The 10,692-nt window shown below is 40.1% G+C and overlaps 1 protein-coding gene across 3 annotated transcripts in view; it reads right to left on the bottom strand.

Moving 5' to 3' along the window:
• Window positions 1–10,692, bottom strand: part of DEPTOR (DEP domain containing MTOR interacting protein) — a 191,679-nt gene that overhangs the window by 180,085 nt on the left and 902 nt on the right. The gene's annotated exons all lie outside the window — the stretch shown is intronic.

Raw genomic sequence — 10,692 nt, forward strand, 5'->3', positions numbered from 1 at the left:
TTCCGGCTATTTTGGTGCTCTGGGGCCAGTACTTCTCAAATATTTGGTAGATAAGGATCAAGTGTGTATGTGTGTGTCTTCAATCCATTGAAGACTGGCACTTAGGTAAAACCCAATACAAACAAAGTTGTTAAAAACATAGATAAAACAAGCCCCAATTTTATTTATTGTAGTCACCAGACAAAAGATTGTCAAATTGCTATAAACATGTCTAAATGATTTCTCTCACTATCTGTATGTCCTAGTGTCTTACAATACAGGTGATGGTCACCAGTTGGCAGACCACCTCTTTGAATGGTTCTGGTTAAGGCCAAGCAGCAATGTGGGAAGATGCATAAAACCTGTGAAAGAATACTGTCAGCTATTAAGTTTAATAACATTACTGCTATTGCCTCTTAGTATACGCCTGTCTTATTCCCACCTGATCTTAATAACTAACTTAGGCTCATCTTCTCTGTGCTGTCTTCTTAACACTCCCCTAAGTGGTGTGTTGTTCCTGTCTGCACATTTTCATGATATTCAGAAATGTACATTATTCTTTTTTTTTTTTTTGTCTTTTTGCCATTTCTTGGGCCGCTCCTGCGGCATATGGAGATTCCCAGGCTAGGAGTCCAATCGGAGCTGTAGCCGCCGGCCTACGCCAGAGCCACAGCAACGCGGGATCTGAGCTGTGTCTGCGACTTACACCACAGCTCAAGGCAACGCTGGATCCTTAACCCACTGAGTAAGGCCAGAGATCAAACCCCCAACCTTATGGTTCCTAGTTGGATTCGTTAACCACTTCGCCACTATGGGAACTCCAGAAATGTACATTATTCTTAACCATTAATGGAAATCTGGATTCTCCAGCTGCCACAACTTTTATTCTCTTTCTGTGAATGGAAGCAGATTGATGGTTTAGCATCATCCCATCCAGATCTTTCTATTGATCCCTTAAGAAGGGAACTCTTTAAAAACATACATGTAAAGATAGAGAAAAATTAAATGTTGACGTATTCATCATTCACATCAGTTTTCAATATTTTTGTCATCTTTTTGCAGTGAAGGAAATAAAACATTACAAATAAATATGATGTCCGTCCAGTCTCAGGCCTCCTCACTCCCAAGTTCTTGATTCTGCCAGAGCATCAAAAACACTTAATCGTTGGTATATGCTTCCACCTAGTGGTTTTTTTTGTGATGACACTAAATGATTTTTCAGTCTCTTGTAGTTAAAGGGCCACATGCAAAAAGAGTTTTCAGAAATTTGGGTGTGGGTGTGTGTTTTCTCCTAATTGTGAGTGTTCCTGTTTTTTAGTGAGCAGGGACTAGGGATATTAGGTATTCTTATTTTCTTGAGACAACACCTCACAAAGAAGACTTGACTTGTCCTGTATCCTGAATGTCTTTCTTAGGTCCTCTGGGATCTTCATGGGTATGAAAAACCTGTTCGCAGTTATCTGATATTTAACCTAATTTGGTTTTATATAGAAATAAGATATTTTTGGGAGTTCCTGTAGTGGCTCAGTGATTAACGAATCCGACTAGGAACCATGAGGTTGAGGGTTCGATCCCTGGCCTTGCTCAGTGGGTTAAGGATCCGGTGTTGCCCTGATCTGTAGTGTAGGTCCCAGACTTGGCTTGGATCCCGAGTTGCTGTGGCTCTGGCGTAGGCCAGTTGCTGCAGCTCCAATTAGACCCCTAGCCTGGGAACTTCCACATGCTGCGGGCGTGGCCCTAGAAAAGACAAAAAAGAAAAAGAAATAAGATATTTTTAACATAATCTTGAGTTGTACATGGATGCAATTATTGTGTACATCAAGAAAAATTTCTCTTCGTTTTGTTGGGAACTTTACCAAGAAGCTTCATCATTATGTAAAATTGCTTCACTCAACATTTGTATGGTACCATGAGTACAGCACACTTTTTGAGTGTGCATTTGCTAGATACTGCATACCCAGTGATTCTGTGTGTGTTTGCAGAGGAATGTATTGTCATATCATAAAATGCCAAATATAAAACAGAAGTGATGGCAATATTCAGTTAAATATTGTCTTAAATCTGTTACTCTAAAATTATTCATGAGAAACATCTGATGACCTCACTAGGCCTTTAAAGTCATTTAAATATTAAAATACATATTGTTATATGTGATTTTCCTTTTCCTTTTCTTCCCTATACTCCAGTATAAAGGCATTATAATGATTTTTTTTTTAAATAATGCCCCCAGAAAGCTTATATTCTCTATGAATATATGACAAGGAAATAAAGTGAGCATTACAAAATATCTATTATTTTTAAGGGGACACTGAGTTAGACGGGTTTGAGAATCTTTTAAAATGGAATAATAATGTCATATTTCTTGAGCTCTTGGTCTGTGGCTGGCCATGGTCAAACCGTTGTACATAGATTAAAAATTTATTTCTCAAAATAACCCTGTGAATGGGCCATCAATTTTCCTTTTCCTTTTTTTGTTTAAGTTTAGTTAATTTATAATGTTGTGTTAGTTTCTGGTATGCAGCAATGTGATGCAGCTATACATATATATTCTTTTCCATTATGGTTTATTGCAAGATATTGAATGTAGTTCCCTCTGCTGTACAGTAGGATCTTGTTGTTTATTTTATATACAGTAGTTTGTATCTACTAATCTCAGTCTCCTAGTTTAACCCTCCCCATCTTTCCCATTTGGTAATCATAAGTTTGTTTTCTATGTCTGTGAGTCTTTTTCTGTTTTGTAAATGATTTCATTTGTGAACTTATTTTTTATGGCTGAGTAATATTCCACCCATTGTGTTTTTGTGTGTGTGTGTGTGTGTGTGTGTGTGTGTAGCACATTTCCTTTATTCATTCATCTGTTGGTGGACTTTTATGTTGCTTCCAAGTTTTAGCAATTGTAAATAAAGCTGCTATGAACATTGGGGTACATGTACCTTTTTAAATTCATTTTCATCTTTTCCAGATATATGCCCAGGAGAGGAATGGGATTGCTGGATCACACAGTAACTCTTTTTAGTTTCCTAAGGAACCTCTGTACTGTTTTCCATACAATTTACATTCCCATCAACAGTGTAAGAAGGTTCCCTTTCAGGGATGTATATTTTAATCTCTACAGTAATTACTGAAAAAAAAAAAAAAGTAGAGAGGAAGGATTAAGAGATCAACAGATAAATTATAATAAAATTCTTTTAAAAAATGCAAGTAATCCCCAGGAGGGTAGAAAATGAAGGATAGAATTTTTAAAAGTTGGAAAAAATTCAAATAAAAAATGGAAATTTCACCAGGAAAGACCATGCATTTGGCCATAAAACAAGTCTTGATAAAACTAAAATGACTGAAATCATATAGAGTATGTTCTCTGTGTATAAGCCTATCACAGTGACATTAAAAATTAATAAATATCTAGGAAATCAAAAATATCTGGATATACAATCCACTCCTAAACAATTCACAGGTCAAAGAAGTTACAAAGAAAATTAGAAACTACTTCAAACTCTGTGATAATGAAATATAACTTATCAAAATTTGTGCAATATAGAACTTTGGGATAAATTTATAGTTTTAAGTGGTGTTTGTATTAGAAAAGAAAAAAGGCCTAAAATCAATAAAAAGCTAGAAAAAGCAGAGTAAAGCAAACCCCAAGTAATTAGAAGCTGATATTTAATAAGTATTCCTTCTCCTTCTTTTTCCAGTGGGCTTAAGGAAACTTTGGAGGGTAATGAGAATAGTGTATTTTGATTGTGGTGGTGGTTTTGTAACTGATCTGTGTCCACCATTTCTTGTTTTTAGGAAATGGGCCTTATTTAGCCTCTTGGCCTTCCCTGAATTCCAAAGGGGCAGGTTCAGACAGTCACTGATTAGGAAAGGAAGGGGATGCAGAGGTGGGAGGAGCAGTCAGGAAACAATAGTACAGACTTGGGGCAGGATCCTGGCTCCCCCTCAAGGGATACACATAATGATGTAGGCATCTTATACACCTAAGAGAAAAGTTATATTCCTCATGCTTATTTCTTTTTTTCTTTTGTCCTTTTTAGGGCCACACCCACGGCGAAGGAGGTTCCCAGGCTAGAGGTCTAATCAGAGCTGTCTGGCTGGCCTACTCCAAAGCCACAGCAATGCCAGATCCGAGCTGCATCTGCCACCTACACCACAGCTCATGGCAACACCAGATCCTTAAGCCGCTGAGTAAGGCCAGGGATAGAACCTGCAACCTCATGGTTCCTAGGATTCATTTCTGCTGAGCCAGGATGGGAATTCTGTCCTTATGCTTCTTTTAGGAATGACTACTTTAACATTGAAGAGCTGGGAGCTCTTGCTTGTGCTTCTCCCTCATTTGATGGCACCATAAACACAATTACCTGCAAGCTACAGATTAGGCAAGCTGAGCACAATTGCCTGTGCTTTAAAGATTATTAATGAGCGCATGATGTTTTTCAGGAGCTTTCCTAATTTGTTCTAATTTCTGATCAATATCCCCTTTTCACAAGTACCGTTATTTTAGGCAATAACCCCAAAGACCAGCACCAGGATCATGCAAATATTTCCTGACAATAACTTTGATGATTAAGATTCCCCCAAAGAAAGGAGAATGTATGTTTGTCCCAATCCTGATTCTAATCTGAAACCCTGTTTTTCTCCTTTTAGACCATAAAAGTCCCTGTAATTCCTCCCCAAGGAGGACATGGTCTTCAAGGCATTAGTCTGCTGTAATCTCCTTTGCCTGGCAAAGCAATAAAAGCTCCTTTCCCTCCTTTACCCCAAACTCTGTCTCCACGTTTCTATCTGGCACCAGTGAACAGAGCCTGAGTTTTGGCAACAGTTTCACCAGTATGTAAACGTGTCAAATTCTTACTTACACTTTAAAGGGATGCAATTGCAATTTATTTTACTTAAATTACATCTCAATAAGGTTGGTTTAAAAACAAAGGAGCCCAGAGGCAGCAGTGCCTCTGGTAATTTAGGGAAAAGCAGGGGCACCAGGGTGGGGGTGGAGATTGTATCAGGTCTAATGGGTCTCATGAGGCTTGATAAGGACTTTGAGGCTATGGACACAGAAAAATTAAGATCTCTAAGACAAAGAGCATTGTTCACCACCCAGTTCTGCAAGAGTTAAGTGAGTCGACCACTGAGAGTGCACCCTGAAAGGAATTCATGATGAAAAACTAGATGAGGCATTCTATGCTTTGGGTGAGTAGGCCCCATAGGTAGTTAGATGCATATCTCAGGAAGAATTGCAATGGCTCCAGATCCTTGCATCTTTCCAGGCATAGAAAAGCACTAAAATCAATAACTTGACATAGCTGTTCTTTGCGATCAGCAGTGATTTTTACCAAGCTGTATGTTTGACTACATGTATTTCTGTGGCCAATAGGCTGCCTTCCGCACACCTATGCAGACTAGAAATGTGGAGACAGAGTTGGATGAGACTGAAACAGTAGCTTTAATTGCCAGGCCAAAAGGGAACACAGCGGGCTAGTGCCTCAAGTACTGTGCCTCCTGGCCCCCCCACAGGTGCCAAATAGAAATGCAGAGACAGAGTTTTGGGTGCCTTAGGAGAGACTGGGAGATGGTTTTATAGTTTGGTCAGTGGTAAATAGGGCTGCAGATAAGAATCAGGGCAGAGGCAAGCTTGCATTATTTTCAAAGCCAGTGTTCAGTGGTCTGATGGTCTTCTTTCCCAAATAAAGAATGCTTAATGAACATCTATTTGTTGGGGGGTTTAGTTCTGCAGAAGAACTCAAAGATACTCTTATCTATATTCCTTGAGGAGGGACCAAGACTCTGCCCCCAAAGCTGCACTATAATTTCTTGACTTACTCCTCCCTGTTCTCTGCATCCCCTCCCTTTCCTGAGTAGCAACTGATGGAATCTGTCCTTTGGAGCCCAAGGAAGATGATGAAGGCTGAAGTTTTTTTCCTAAAAACAAGAAATGGGGGCAGAAAGGCATGTGTGCCCAGGAGCCCCACAGGGTCCTGCTTGGTGTCACCTGTGGAGGGGGAAGTGAGGAGCCTTATATAGTGTTCAAGGAGCAGGGAGGGTGATCAGCTCATGGACATTTTCCTGATTGGTTGGGAGTCAGTATCATCAACCTTCTGGTTCCAGTGACCTGGGGTCTGCATGCTTGTGCACAGCCTGCAGTTGACTTCTTCTACCCAGTGGGGGCATCAGCACTTGCAGAACAGCTCCAACCACACAGCTCGGAATATTATCTATAGTCTTTGAGGAAGAACTAGAAGTCCTTACCTTTGTTGAATGTCTAAACTATGATTATTTTGTCTTGCTTGACCGTTTTTATTTTTTCCCTGTTATTTCCTCACTTCTCCGATTAAATTGATTCTTTAGTTTTTCTATAGACAAAACTGCAGGCAGAGGACATGAAGGGGGGTGGGCCACTCTGGGAAAGCCTCCCAGGGTCCCACTCCATTATATTTCCTAGCCAAAAATCATATATATGCTTCTCCCCTACCTCCTCAGAGTAACTGACTGGCTGTCACCAAGGCTCTAGTCCTTAATAAGATCCTGAATAAAACTGAAGTTCACATCTCTTACATTGTATATATTTCTTCAAGTTAACAGAGTTTATTCTAAAAGTGATCAGGATTCCACTGGGAAGATTTTGCACAGAGAATGCCATGATCTGACTTAACACTATTGCATGGACTGCAGAAGATAATGTATATAGTGTGCATAGTTCAGTGCTTGGCTCAGTAAATATTTAATAGATATGTCTATTTCCTAAGGCAATGGAGAGCAAAGGGGCAAAGCCAGCTACTTTGTGAAACATGAAATAATAGCACCATCTAGTGGGAAAAACCCTGTTTTACAGGCAAAGCCTAAAAAGTTTAATAAAAAACATTACAGCATTAATAAGCACATTGTAAATCAACTATACTTGGATTTACGTAATAGACTTTACCATAACTAGACTTATGGTTGCCAAGAGGGTGGGAGAGGGAGTGGGAGGGACAGGGAATTTGGGGTTAATAGATGCAAACTAATGCCTTCAGAGTGGATAAACAATGGGATCCTGCTGTATAGCACTGGGAATTATGTCTGGTCACTTGTGATGGAGCATGATAATGTGAGAAAAAAGAATGTATACATGTATGTGTGACTGGGTCACATTGCTGCGCAGTAGAAAATTGACAGAACTCTATATATTTCCATTACAGACAGCTATAATGGAAAAAATAAAATCATTATAAAATAAAATAAAACAAAATAAAAAATAAAAGATGTGAAGTTAAAATCTAAACCACTGTATTTTCCATAGAATGAAATAAAGCTTGCTGGGAATCAAAACTTCCTTATATGATGTGATTTTAAGTAAAAACAAGGTAATATGATTTCTAAGATACTATTTTATTCTGTTTTTCCTACTACGTGCAATTCTTTCCTATGTAGAAGTTTAGGGAGGTATTTCTTTCAAGGCTTCCACCTCAACTATTTGGTGAGATTTTCTGTTTAGTCCAGATTTTAGTTATATATCATATTCTCCCTGGGTGATCATGTTACCAAACCAAAGTTGGGTCCACTGGCAAAGCCAATCTACTGACACCAGGTTGTAGTGAAGGGAAGTCAATTTTTATTTTTTAATTCTTTTGTGCGGGCAGGTGCTCCACAGTATATGGAGTGTCCCAGGCTAGAGGCTGAATTGGAACTGTAGCTGCTGGCCTACACTGTAGCCACAGCAACTTGAGATCCGATCCACATCTGCAACCTACACCATGGCTCATGGCAATGCTGGATTCTTAACCCACTGAGCAAGGCCAGTGATCGAATCTGTGCCCTCACAGATGCTAGTCAGATTAGTTTTTGCTGAGCCACAACCGGAACTCCAGGAAGTCAACGTTTATTGCAAGGTGCCCAACCTGGGACCAAGGAGAACAGTCAGTTTATACTTAAAGGCCCCAAATCTCCACTGTTTTCAGGGAACAGCTTTTTAAAGACAGTGTAAGGGAGCGAGCACAGCGTGTGTAATCAGCTCATGCACAATTCTTCTGATTGGGTGGTATTTCAGGAGTCAACATCATCAACCTTCTTGCTCTAACCCACCTGGGTTCTACATGCTGGTGGTCAGCAGTTAACATTTTCCACCTGGTGGGGGTTTTAGTATCTGAGAAACAACTCAAGGATATGGCTCGGGATATTATCTATAGTCCTTGAGCAGAATCTTTCTTTCTTTCTTTCTTTTTTGTCTTTTTGCCATTTCTTGGGCCGCTCCCGTGGCATATGGAGGTTCCCAGGCTAGGGGTCGAATCAGAGCTGTAGCCAACGGCCTACACCAGAGCCATAGCAACGCGGGATCCAATCCTCATCTGCAACCTACGCCACAGCTCATGGCAATGCTAGATCCTTAACCCACTGAGCAAGGCCAAGGATCAAACCTGCAACCTCATGGTTCCTAGTTGGATTGTTAACCACTGAGCCACAACACGAACTCGAGGATCTTTCTTTTAATCATAAAAGAAAGTCAATTACATTTCTTTTATTGCTATTATTTTTTCTTGCTTGACTGTTTTCTTTTGTTTCTGTGTCATCTCTCTTCTCTGATTGTTTGCTCTTCAGAACTTGGTAAAGGCCTAGGAGGCTAAGACTTTTCTATAAATGAGAGGAAGGGGGGAGGTCTGTCCTGGGGAAGATCCTACAGGTCCTGCTCAACTTCAGTCTCACTCACAGGCTCCCTTGTAATTACCATGTATGTGCATTTAACACCTTTATCTTTGAACTCCTGGCCAGACCTTTATTCAAACTTCAACTTCTAGATCTAACATCAAGGCATGTTGTCACAGGTATATTCTCATAGCAAATTAATCTCCACATCTCAAAACCAGAGCTCACCTCACTCATTCCTAGGCTTCCTACAATATGTTGTAAATGAGGGGAAATGCACTTGCTCATGCAAGAATCTAGAATTTGTCCTTCATTCTTTCCTCTCTCTTATTCTCTATGTTTAATCAAGTAGCCGCTGTTGTCCATTCAATCTCAAAAACTATTTCTCAAACCCAGCCACTCTCTCCATTCATTTGCGATCTTACTGGTTTTCTACCTTCCCTTCAATCTGTGCCACAAATTTTTCTTTCTCCCATCTCCCTCCCTTCTTTCCTCATGTATTAACTGTCCATTGAAGTTTTTTGTCAGTATGTTGGGTTTTGCAATAACCCAAGGGAAAATATTTTAAATGTATTTAGCTATACATATTTAATGCATAAATATGCTCTCAGTGTTAAAATTTATACAGTAAAGATAAATTATAAATTATCCCCTTTGCACTCCCCTTCTAAGAGGTAAACATCATCACAACTCATTCATTTATTCATTCATTCAACTTTTTAGGAAATATATTTGAGGATCCATTCATTATGTGCTGGGCACTCTGCTTAATGATGGCCAAAAACATATCCTATGGAAGTGTATAGCCTTATACTTCTAGAGACAAAACCCCCAGATCCTCAAAACCCCACATTAAGTAATCATAAAAATGTAAAATTACAACTTACTTAATATCTAGGAATGAGAGGTATCTATTCCCATGAGATATATATTTGACAGGCTTGACCTGATTACGGAGGTCAGAGAAAGATTTCGGAGGAGTGACTATTGACTCAGAGCCAATGTAAGAGCCACTAGCCCCTGTAACTATTTACTTTTTTTTTTTTTTTCCTTTCCAGCTGCATATGGAAGTTCCTGGGCTAGTGGTTGAATTGGAGCTGAGGTCCACTCCACAGCCACAGCAATACCGGATCCAAGCTGCATCTGTGACCTACACTGCAGCTTAAGACAACCACCAGACACTTAATGCACCCAGGAACGCAATGCCAGGGATCACAACCTCACAGAGACAGTGTCGGGTCCTTAAGTGGCTGAGCCAAAATGGGAACTTAAATTTAAATTAACTAAAATTAAATAAAAATTAAAATTCCTCACTCACAGTATCTACATCCCAAGTCATCAAAAGCCTCATGAGGCTTAGGAGCTACCAAACTGGACTGAGCAGATACAGAACATTTCCAACACTGGTGTTCCCGTCCTGGCGCAGAGGAAACGAATCTGACTAGGAACCATGAGGTTGTGGGTTCGATCCCTGGCATCGCTCTGTGGGTTAAGGATCTGGTGTTGCCACGAGCTGTGGTGTAGGTTGCAGAGGCGGCTCGGATCCCTTGTTGCTGTTGCTGTGGTGTAGGATGGCAGCTGTAGCTCCAATTAGACCTCTAGCCTGGGAACCTCCATATGCCACAGGTGTGGCCCTGAAAAGACGAAAAAGAAAAAAGAACATTTCCAGCATCTTAGAAAGTTCTATCAGACAGTGCTCATCAAGAGAATGAACAGGTACGAACTGGGCAAAGAAAGGAGAGAATGTGATAGGCAAACAGAGCCACAAGTGGCAGAAAGTAAAAATCCTGGAGGAAGCCCTTGTGTCTGATACTAGAAAGAAGGCTTGAAGAGGAAGAAGGGGAGACAGAATGGGACACAGACCTTCCACATCGCTAAAGAAAAAAATCCAACAAACACAATCAAAGGCAGTGAAAGAAAATAAGAAGCAACAAAATACAAGAGTGTTCAATACACAAAAAATTTGGCAGAGAAGCAGTCAAATATATCAGATCTAAATCTGCATACTGTGTGCCTGAGCTTGTGTAGATCTGCTCCAGGAAAAATGATCTTGTCTTGATGTAGAAGTCACTTCAGAGCACTTTACACATCCTATAGTGT

This window comes from Phacochoerus africanus, chromosome 6 (assembly GCF_016906955.1).
Source record: "Phacochoerus africanus isolate WHEZ1 chromosome 6, ROS_Pafr_v1, whole genome shotgun sequence".
Taxonomy (NCBI): Eukaryota; Metazoa; Chordata; class Mammalia; order Artiodactyla; family Suidae; genus Phacochoerus; species Phacochoerus africanus.